At 36.1% G+C, this 12,219-nt stretch overlaps 1 pseudogene; it reads left to right on the top strand.

Moving 5' to 3' along the window:
• Positions 1-9,016: 9,016 nt before the first annotated feature.
• On the top strand, positions 9,017-10,279 carry LOC145016839 (vacuolar protein sorting-associated protein 60.1-like; annotated as a pseudogene).
• The last annotated feature ends 1,940 nt before the right edge of the window (positions 10,280-12,219 follow it).

Raw genomic sequence — 12,219 nt, 5'->3', positions numbered from 1 at the left:
ATGGATTCTCTTGAAATCCCGATAATGAAGGATGCTCTTACGGCTTCAATTGCCACTTACCACACCAAGAAGATCATTGTCTCTGATCCAAGTAAGTTTCTCCATTATGGATTGATCCCTGAATCCATATATAGGTGCGTCACGCCTCACAGCAAAATCATGGTTGGCTATAGCACCAAAACACCCTTGCCTCCAAGGGTTCTGTCCGATGAACAACGTGCTGCTCTTGACACCCTCAATCAACCTGCCAACCGTGGCAAGAGGGCAAGCAAACAGGAGAAAAAGGAGAAGAAAGAAACTGAACCAAAGAAGGAGAGAAAGAGAAGATCCTCTAAACGCAAATTTGAGGCAGAGGAACCTTCTCAGTCCAAATCCAAAAAGGTCAAGAAGATGGCTAAAAGAGCCAAAGGGTCTCCTTCTCTTGACTCTGCTCCTAATGACCCATCAGACAGAGAGGCTGCTGCTCCTCAAACAGTAACAACACCTGCTCAGTCTCCTCAACAACCATCTTCTCCTGCAGGCTCTCATCTACCCTCTCCACCAGCATCTCCCAAAATTCCCAAATCACCCTCTCCACCACCATTTCCTAAACTTACCAAATCACCCACTCCTTCCCCTTCTCCTAAAATTCCAACCCCACCCCAATCACCAACACAGAAGGTCCCACTTTCTGTTCCTATAACCATCCCTCCAACTACAACAGAACCTACCATTCCCTTCTCTGTTACTCAACCTTCATCCTCTATCTCCACACCCATTATCACCGAATCAGTTACCATCACCTCTTCCCAACCACCAGTAACAGTCAATGTATCTGATACAGGGGCTGCTACTGTGGTTGAAACCCCGGTCATCAACCTTCCCCCATCTCCTTCTCCATCCTCCAACTCCGGTGCTACCTTGGGCGGCGATGATGAAGAGTTCGACTCTATTTATTATAGCCCCTACCGGATTCCTCCAGACACTGATGCCGATACCCCTGTTACTAGTCAGTAGATTCAGGAAATTCACGACAAACTTGATAGTCTGCTGGCTGATAATAAAGCCTACGGGGGTGTTGTGCTCAAAGCCTTTATTGAGTCTGCGATCAAGACGTACACTGACGCTTTGGATCGTTCAACTGATGCCATCGATAACTCAGCTGCTTCATGCTCCAAAGCCACCAAGGAAGTTTCTCAGGTCGTTCACACAACTCAGATATTTCTTGATTCTCTAAAAGCTCATGCTGATTCCAGTGCGGCCAAGTTTCAGAAGTCCGTAGACTCTTTCTCGGCTACCCTTCAGGGTGAAACCACCAAATTTGAGGCTCTGTGTGCTGACCTCAAAACTGAATCCATATCATTTCTCAAATCTTTGGATTCATGTTTTGCTTCTCTGGCAGCCGAGAGCACCCTGAACGAAGATCTTGTCAAGCACCAGGCAACCATCGACCTACAAAAGATCCAACTGGCTGGCACAATAAGAAATTTCTTTGCTAAAGACTCAGTGGGCAGTTCTTCAAAGTTGCGCTGGTGATGTCAAGAATTTGTTAACAAATGTTCTTGACACTCATGATCCCTTCCTTAGCCTTACTATCAGACAGCATCTCCAGGCGAAACTCCTTCCTGCTATTAACATCTTGAGTGAAATGAAGGGTGTCTCGGAGAAGCTTGTTTTTCCGCGACAAGGGGGAGAGGAAGGTGTGCCCAAGACAGAACCGAAGGTTAATGTAGCTTCGGGTTCTGGGAAACAAGTCCTTGTTGAGAGTGAATCAGATTCAGATGAAACTATCACTGAAGCTCTTCAACGCAAGAAAAGGGACAAAGAGCTTGATGAAACTCTTAAGATAGCTCGAGAGGCCGAGGCCAGGGAAAGAAAGATCAAGGAGGATGAGGATGCTATTCAAGCCAAGAAGACTCTGTTCCCAGATTGGGACAGAGACACACTCATCACTCAAGCGATTGAGTTTCCCTCCATATATTGGTTGGAACCGATTGCATCCTTCGAGTGTGAAAATACAAAAGACTCGCAGTTCGACATGCCAATCACGCTAAAAGCTTTCACATTTCATTGCTTTGATGTCACTGCCGATGTCCCTCATCCGAACTTGAAGGTTGACAGAGAGTTAATAGATTTCTATCTGAAGTATGGTCAACCGCAGTACTTGACATGGAACGCTCAGAAAATTATTAAAGTCAAGGTACTGAAACCAACACAGGCTGGAAAATTTGTGAACGTTAATTTCAAAATCAACAGAGGAACGGCCAACACAGAACATCTCATTTCTCTGGCAGATCTTCCCAGTCTGAATCCGCATGATTGGATTCTGCTATACAACATTCTTCTCTCCAACCATAGAGAGTATGAACCGATTCTTAAACATCTTAAAAGAATGTTGGCTTCCTACATCCATGAGCTCGCCACTATGGATCAGGAAATAGCAAAGGTTATGAATAAGAAACCGACCGTCAAGCCTACTTCCAAGACAGGAGATGTTCATAAAATGAAGGTAGGGCAAATTGATTCTTCCAATCTGACGGTCATGTTCACCAGAGGCGACAAGCATAAGTTTCTGTTTGCTTTGGTAGACAAACATCTGTTTTCTACAGATTGTCTGGAGCATATTATAAATATCATTCACCGATGCAAACAGAACTCAACAGCAGACAAGAAGAACTTCACTGACATGCTTCGTTGGTATATCACCTTCAGGCATCACATTCTGGCTATAATACCGAAGATTTTTGAGACGGTAAAGAAGCCTTCTGCTGTCAAAAGAGAATGAAGATTTTGTGCCAAAGACGCAAAGGGGGAGATTGTTGAAGATAATAGAGTTGCATCTTGGGCCCTTTTGTTTTACAACCGGATTGGGCTTGTCAATCCGTGTTCAGCTAGATTAGCCTTATTATTATTAGAAAATTTGTTAGGGTTTCATTATAAATATATGCATGCATGTATGCGAATAGCAATGGTCGTCACTCTCATTGAATATTTGTAAACCCTAAAATCCTCTACAGTTGACGTTCTTTATCGAGCTCTTCTGAGGATTGTTTATTGAATCATTCGACATTTTTGATTCATTAGCTTGTTCTTGATTGTTTACTTAGTCATTCATTTACCTGTTTCATAGATCTAATCGATCTTTAAGTTTGTTTTAAACTCATCACTATGGTTACCATAGGAACCATTCTTTCATCCCCGAAGGAACATCTTCCTCTATGTCTCTATCTTTGTTATGTGACTCATCACATGACACTTTTCCCTTGGACAATATATCTCTTTATCTCATTTAAACAACTTGTACTACTCTTTTAGTAATTAATACATTAATCACTTAATCTATATCAATTTCTAGTAATATACAACATTCTACACAATACCAATGGTATCTAAACATATATACTTATATATCTACAGACTCTTATGGTTACATTACATGTAACCATGCTCTATCTCTACCTGTAATCTCCTAGGTATCTATAGAAACACTTTCTCATCATCTATCAATACATAGATAATATTGCATATAATCCTATTATTTCATTATCTACTCTGATGGGTATACCTCATGATACCCATTGTAATTCTCGATAATTTACAAGGTATTTATATTAATTCGGGTTAATTATTTGTTATGTTTTGGACATTGATCCATTAGGTCCTTTCTTATTGGGCTTAAGGGTGTAGTACGCGGGGCGTAATATCCTATGTATGTTGGTCGTACTAGTGAGGAATGAACGTGGGTTCCATGTGTTGGATTAGTGTCTAAGTCCATAACTATAATTGGTATGTACTTGACCCGACTCGGCATGGTCCATTTGGGTTGCATAACATCATGCATTTGGATAGACTAAAATGAAAGAAATAACACTTAAGTTTTGTAATATATTATAAGTTCTAATTTATTAATAAGATTATTTAATTAGTATTGATCAAGAATTAATTTGGAATTAATGAAGTGATCAAAAGGAGACTAATTAAACATATGGGTTGATTGTGTAAATCATCCATACTTGTATAATGGGCTAATGCTCCATCGATTATCAAGTTGGGCTAAAACCCATAGGATGCTCCATGGTGTTTTTGTACCCATGGATCATGGAAATGAAAGGTCATGACAATTAGGGTTTACATGGTGTAACCCTAATTGTGACACACTATATAAACATCTTATTCTTGTCAAAATCGGCCACCATGAGGGACTATGAAGGAATGGTGAGGGCTAGCCGATTTCATGAAGTGTATCATTTCTCTCTAAGTTATTCCAAGTGCATTTGATGTTGGGTGAACCATTTGAGGTGTCACACTTAGGGCACTAGGCTCTCGAGCTTCATGGAGTTAAGGTACATCAACAAGGTATGTATTTCTATCTAGTTTATTATTCAAGTATCAAAAGATTGTATGCTAGTTAGGGTAATACCTTGGAATATTCATATTTTAATGTATAATAGTGAAAACATAGATCCAAGGTATTTAGGGTTTCATGTACACTTAGGAGTGTTAGAATGCTTATAATCCAACAATGGTATCTGAGCCTAGGCTTGTTTTCTTGTTATACTTGCTTAAATTGCTGAAAAATCGAAGATTTGTGCTGTATGGAAAGGAGACTTGATGAGTCCGTGAAGGGACTTATAAAACCTGTTTTTAAAGTGGTAATGATTATAGTAAACCAATTTCAAGGTTAAAATCAAAATTTCAAGATTTATGTATGTTGATGTAATTTTTGAAATTGTTGATATGGATTGTTCATGCTTATGAGTGTTGGTAGATCATATGAATTATTTACAAAAGTGTTTGTTAGTTAATTCTTGATCTAAATGTATTTTAATATAGTCCATAATTTGTCCTCAAGTTATGGATTACCAAAAGTTTTATTTATTTATTTATTTATTTTTGTGTTACCTTGTTTTCTGAGTTATAATAGATTAATGAAAAATATAATTAGTTAGTTGTTTTCAATCTAAATTAATCTAAAAGTTGTTCATAAAATGTGTTTTTCTAACTTGTCGTCAAGTTATATGAAAAGTCACATTTATGAATCTTAAAACTCATAAAAAGGCCTTAGGTTACAAAAAATGAAGAGTCATTTTCTTATAAATAGTTTTTATGGCTCCGGAACTTGTCCTCAAGTTTTGGATGTTCAAGAGTCTCTTCATTAAAAGTTTTTTTTTTCAAACATTAATTAAACTCATAAGTTATGAAAATCCAAGAGTTTTGAATAGTTTCAAAACTTTCCTTCAATTTTTGGAATTTGTAAAGTTTTCTCCGTGAATACTTTAGTTCCAAGTTAAGCCCTTAGAATTTTAAAAGTTAAAATTCAACCCTTATACTTTATAATGTTATAAGTTAATAATATATATATATATATATATATATATATATATATATATATATATATATATATATATATATATATATATAAGAGCAAGTCGTCTTATCATTAGTAGGCCTCATTCACGAAGCTGGTCTATAAGGGGGTATAGGGTTACTACCTATAAAATGACAGTTTAATGGGCGTCCACTCTCACCCACCACTTCCTTGACAGGTGGAGGATCGTTAGCCGAACGGGTAGGACAAGGACTATAATTCTCCCTTCATTAAAAGTATTAATGATAAAAATCAAGTAACTAAATGTTTTTTATAATTCCCAATCTTAGTTACTTTAGGAAAATGTGAATAAGGTGCTAATCCATGAAATCACGCTTTGCACTTTGTTTAAGTCGGTTAGTGGAGCGTGTGTGGTTAACCGACACACTAGCTTGATTTAACAATGTAGGCAAAGGGTAACTTAATATTTATCATAGTATCAGTGGAGCGCGTGTGGTTAACCGGCACATCGAGTAAGGGGTAAATATTAAGGGTAGCAAGTAATTTGCATGGTTACTTCACACCTTGTTTTGTGATCCTCGGTATCCTAGTCACAAAACCTGAAGGGCATACTCGATATTGAAACGTGCCATTGAACAGTTTAATGAATCTCAAAAGATCTAGGAGTTTAAAATATTCTATAGCTTGGATTACGACATCCCTCTTCCAAGTTATAAAATATTGTGTTGGGTCCCAGCCTTAATATTTCATTTCAGGTGTTATATTGAGGATTTTAAATCAACTATCTTGAATATCTCCCAAAATATGTCTATTTCAGACATCTATGATCTTCCCAAATCTCTAGGAACTTCACTTCCTCCACCTCCTCCAATTATTCTCCCTAACCCACAAGTTCAAGGTCACTCAAGCCCTAATGGGAAGCAAGGTCTATGTGTGCTCACATCTTGGAGATGAAGTCACGTATTGACAAGCCGGGAGAGTTGGGTGTCAAAGTCTTAAGAAAGTTGGATGTCCAATCACTTTCTAAGTAACATAGAGAATTACCTTTGGGACTGCTATGAAATAGACTATGACATGACCCTTAATGTTCTTATCTATTTTCTTGGTACTGCTGAATCAAAAATGATTTGGAGCTGTGGTAAAGCAAATTTGATTAGTAGATCAACTTTCCAAACCTTCAGTGTACATTGACAATGGTTGCATTGGATACCCAATAAAAGCCTTCTCTTCCCAATGGAAAGGGATTGACCATAGTCAACTCGGTTGACCAAATGGTAAAGAGAAAGACTAAGACTGAGATTGTCCTATGTACCATTCCCAAAGGGTCCATATGGTTCTATTGCCAAAAGGAAAGGGTATTGGTTGCGAAGCTGCCAAATTTACCTGAAAGATCATAAGGCTGGTAAAGTCAATAAGTTTGACTCTACTTCAGGTAAAGTCTACTATCTAACTCGATTAAGTTTCTATTATGAGATTCTTATTACATGATGTGACTGGGTCACATGTTGATGTTTTAAGAATTAAAAGAAAAGTGAAGAAAACTTAAAGAAAGAGTATGTTGAATCTGATCGCGAAGATGGATTTCTATCGCTTGATTGAAGATCGAATTCTTGAGCTACTCTTGGGAGTTATGATAGATTGCTAGGAAACATGTAATAGCATAGTTTTCATTTAAAGTTTTATTGTCAGGAAAAGTTTTTTTTTCGCATTTTTTAAATAAATAAAAGTTTGTTTTACTTTATTTTATATCTCCTTGCAATGACATTTATGAAAACTTGATGTTTGTATGTTTCTTGCAATAATGGAAATGTGAATTTGATTCTTTCATTTGTGGTAGTGTCTAAATGTACCATATAAGGAAAGATTCTCATCACCCAAGTTTTCAGTGGATAGAAACTTGGAATCATACAAGTTGTACAGTGTGATGAATGAGAACTTTCAACTTTGGAAAATTAAGACTAGTTCCTTGTTCACATTTATATGTGAGTCAATTGAAGGACTAAGGGATTGAGTACACATTCTTGTGCACTGATCAAGTCCACCACAAAAGATCTATAAGACTATTTGTCATGTTTTACTAAATTTTAGTAAATATGGTTACACTTACAAGTTTAAGTGTAATTCTGATACATTGGAAAAAAATTTCGATGTATGGCAGAACGAATGAGAAGAATCAAATTAGGCAGAAGGATAAAAGTTTCTCAAATCTAAAAAGATAGGAGAGTACTTTAGCATCATGCACTACTAGAAAAACAGCCTTTTACGACGCTCATTGCGCGTCGTAAAACGCTCAGACGACGCGCAAATGCGCGTCAAGGAAGGCCCTGTCATAACGAGAGATGACACGCTTTTGCGCGTCGTCTAGAGACGACGCGCATTTACGACGCGCATTTATGACACGCAATGCGTAAGCAGCTGTCAAGAAAGGTCATGTCATAAATGAAGATGACACACATATTTGCGTATCGTAACTTTTATTTTTTTTAAAAAAAAGTAATTTATAGATTTACGTAAATTTACTAATTTTCAAATTACATGACACATTTAATGTCTCATAATATAAAATAAAATCTCATATATAAAAAATAAAATAAATTGCACAAATTATTATATCATACAAATGATCATTCAAATGTTAAACAAAAGTAATACATTGCTAACATGAGTTATACATTCCTATAAAACTAACAACCCACAGTGACCTTAATCCAGATCGAGGTCGACTTGGATCGATGGCGACGATTGAACTGCAAGAAATATATAGATCAAATTGCTTAACAAGTGATAAGTAAACAAATCCATTAGGATTTAAATCAATTTTACTTACTTTGATCTTAAAACTTTGGGAACTAGAAGACCAAATTGGTTAACAAAATCAACAAAAGCCTTGTTGGTATGGTACCCTGTACAGCTTATACGAATTGCTTCTAGAACCTCCTTCATGAAGAGTACTCAAAAGAAACTTCAAATATGATTCAGGAATCTTTATAAAAGTTCGAACATCATTATATGCAGTCTAGTCACCCCACAACATAATTGATGAATGATGTTGACATTATCAAAGAGTAACATACCATTTCATTTTGAAGATTCCCAGAGATCCCATATCTCTAATATTGATGCCATCTCTCTAGCACCTGAGTCAAGGGGCATGTTGACTCTCCCCTGAAAATTAAAAAAAATATATCAAAACTTTTAATACTCTTCACTCTAAATAATGTTAAATTGTTACCTTGTTTGATCTTTTGGATTGATTGCTTTCATGGGTGTGCCCAACAGCATCTGAAATAACATCTTCGATGTATGAGAAGGTGAAGAATTGTCCATGTCATCTGACATACCAGATGAAGCTCTTGATAAGTAAACTTTACCACTCATATCCAAAAAACTTCTCAGGTCCATAAATATTACATGATATGAATCTTCTGTTGCAAGTAACTTAAACAATGCCAAAGATTCCTCAAATTTTCTGGATGCTGTCAATTGTACAATATGCATTTTGATACAAGATTTAGGCACTGGTAAAATTACATAAATGGCCATTGCTCTTGTAAAATAATTGTAGCATAAGGCTTCTAAATAAGACGAGGCTCATTACTAATGTGCTCAATAAGGCGAGGCTCTAAATTCCTTAACTTCTCTAGAAGTTCACCATCAGGACCACATAGTGCATCCAAGTTGTAATCATAGTTAAAAAAAAAAGTTAATATGAACAAAAGTTACAGAACCATGTTTGATTTAATTTTTTATTGAAAACAAGAGTTAATATGAACAATAAGGTGAGGCTCTATTATACGAATTGAACCATTAGGGTTAGTTGAATAGCTTCCTTTAGGGACTCCCCATAACACAGGATTATAACTTTTTATTGAAAAAAAAAAGATTAAATTTATAATTTTTAGGACAAATCAAATTTTAGAATCAAGAATTAAAGAGCATGAATTAGAATTACCCCCAGTTGTATCCATCCTCATTTTGGATGGCTGTTATGTACTCCTATTGCTCAGGTGAATCTGGTGGCAGAGATTTGAGCATCTCCATATCTAATATTTTTCATTGCAATCCAAATCATAAAATCATACACAGTAAAATCTGAATAATAAGAAAGAAGGAAATGAAGAATTTTTCTTACCTACAGACAACATCTGATAATTTTTTCAAATGAAGTACACTAGGCGAGTCCTTCAACACAATAACATATAAACTTTATAGCATTTTAAATGTTTAATAAAAAAGGATCACATATTTTTGTATTTTGAACATGGGTATGAATTAAAAAACCTACCTGAGAAGTGAAGGCAAGATAACCTCCTCGAATTTTTGGATCTACTGTAGAGTTGATAATGAAAGTAAGTTATACTTGAGCAGGTATGAAGCACAACGTGACATGTTGTACAATCAAACATTCAACCTGGATCAAGTTGCATTTGCTTCAGAAGGTATTAAAGATGCTCAGCAAACAGTATGTGCCACAATTATCAAGCATTTGCTACAAACAGGATCAAACAAAGAGCTGAAAGGAATGATGAAAACTGTGAAGATACAAGACATTGATGTTAGTATAAATATTATGAATATCTTTCTTTTGATACTTTGTAATTACAGATCATTTAATCTTGTTTTTATGTTTAGATTTTGCAAGATGAAATGATGGACATGATGGATATAAGCAGTGAGATACAAGAATCTCTTGGTAGAAGTTTAGTGTGCCAGATGATATTGATGAAGATGATCTCATGGGTGGTAAGCACAAATTCATTATTATTATTTTTCTTTTTTTAAATGTTAACTTCACTTCATGGAAATGTTTAAGAACTTGATGCTTTGGAGGCAGACATGGGTCAAGAAACTGAAGGTGAAGGGGTACCTTCATATATTCAACCTGATAATGAACCCGATCTGGATGCAGAACTTAATATGCCTTTAGCTCCAAGTGGACATGCAGTGCCAGTGAAACCATCAATCAAATGACCTCATTACAAGAATCTAGAGTAAAATCACAACAAATTACAAGAATTTTAGATACCCAAATTGCTAAAATTGAGAACTCTTATGTTTCACATATGCAATCTAACATCAGAAATGAAAAATAAGTAGTGCATTTAGATACTTCAAGAACAGATAGAAGAGAAGAAAAACATGAAAGAATAAATAAGATGACCTCATTACAAGAATCTAGATTGAAATCACAACAAACTTTAAGAATTTCAGATACCCAAATTGCTAAAACAGTGAAATCTTCTGTTTCTCATACATCTAGCATTAGAAATGAAAAAAAATAATTGGGTATATGATTTTTAACACTATTGATTCAAAAAAGTTTTACCTAGTCGAGCAGCATGCTTAAGCATCATCTGTGGTAATATCCCTTTCTGCAAGGTTAGCTTCTGAATTTAACATCATTAATTAGTTAATTAATTAAAGGGTATTTTGGGAAAATCATAAAAAGATAACTTTTTTGGTTTTGTGTTACTAGGTTATGCGTGATCCTGGTGGAATGAGTAGAGGTTCTGGTTTTAAATACTAGGAATAGGAATATCTTTTACAGGTTCTTGATCTTTGGGTAAAGGGGTTTTAGGAGGGAGACCTCGTCTTTTTATAGGTGTGTCTTTTTCAGGTTCAGTGAATGCAATAACTGCATCAGGATCTGGTCCCACTTCAAATTCTTCACGATTGTCTATTTCTGCCCTTAGTCTGTAGAATCCAGGGCACCATAACATAAGATCTGCAAAATGATTAGCTTCCTACCTACAGAAAGGGTATAATAGTCCTTTTCCAAGACATTCACAGAATTTTGGTCAACGGTGGGGATTTTAACCATACTAAGTTGTGGAGTATTAATGAGGGCTTAGCTCTGCAGTATCAGCTTAGCTCTGCCGTATCAACTTCAGTGTCTTCTGCTTTCTTAATCAATGAGAACTTCAAATAGATAATCAAAGTCAACATCAATTATCTAAGATGTGGTCAACTATTAAAGCAATAGATCAATTAAAACCCTAAACTAAATATACCTCACGTTCAGGGAACTTTGGCATTTCTGCTAATATATCCATGAGGGCTGCACCTTTCCTACTCAATTCAAAATACTCCACAACCAATCTCATTTTTCTGTAGCATTAATCACTATTTGGTATTAAAATTTTTGGGATTTGACCATGATCAGAAAAGTCGATCTTGTTAAGCCTAACGCAGCATAAAACTTGCTCGGGTAGTTCTTCAGGATGTCATGCCTAAAAATTGAGAATCCAATCAAATACATATATTCAGTTTATGAATCACAACACAAAATCCAATTCCATATTAAAAAACCAGAAACCCAATTTACCTGAATCGTTAAACCAATGCCAAGAATCCCATGTTTCAATCGTCCCTGGAATGCATCAAGTGCTTTCCGTGAGATGTAGCTGAATTGATGTATATCTAGGTCAATTTCAAAGTAGTTATGTCCGTGCATAAAAAGAATATGCACAATTTCAATTTCGTAATACCGAATTAGAGATTGAGATTTAAAGATTAACACCCAAGATTTGGAAAGGAATTACGAACCCGATAGAATGTTTGTTGAGGGCGTGAAAGAACCAGTTTATTGTGTATCCACATTTTGAGTGCCCAAAATATCACCAAACCTACCGTATTTAAAGATCTTAGCAGCTTCAACACGTTCCTCTTTTAATCTGCTTAGGAATCACGAATCCAGAGACTCCGCGATTGTGGGGGCAACGATTGTTAGATACGCCGCTTGTTGGACGGTCCATTTTACGGTCTCTTCCATGCCTGTTTTATCCAACACTTTGTCGACTAGATATTTGTCTCCCTTGTCGTCCTTGATTTCGAAGATGTCTGCGGTGATTTCAATCAAGAAGCTTTGAAGATTCCCCAGATTCCATTTCCGAGAACACTTTGTGTAGTTC

The sequence above is a fragment of the Lactuca saligna genome, chromosome 9 (assembly GCF_052625555.1).
Source record: "Lactuca saligna cultivar CGN05327 chromosome 9, ASM5262555v1, whole genome shotgun sequence".
Classification (NCBI taxonomy): Eukaryota; Viridiplantae; Streptophyta; class Magnoliopsida; order Asterales; family Asteraceae; genus Lactuca; species Lactuca saligna.
Note: the sequence above shows the minus strand (reverse complement) of the source record. Positions and strands in the feature narration are given on the sequence as shown.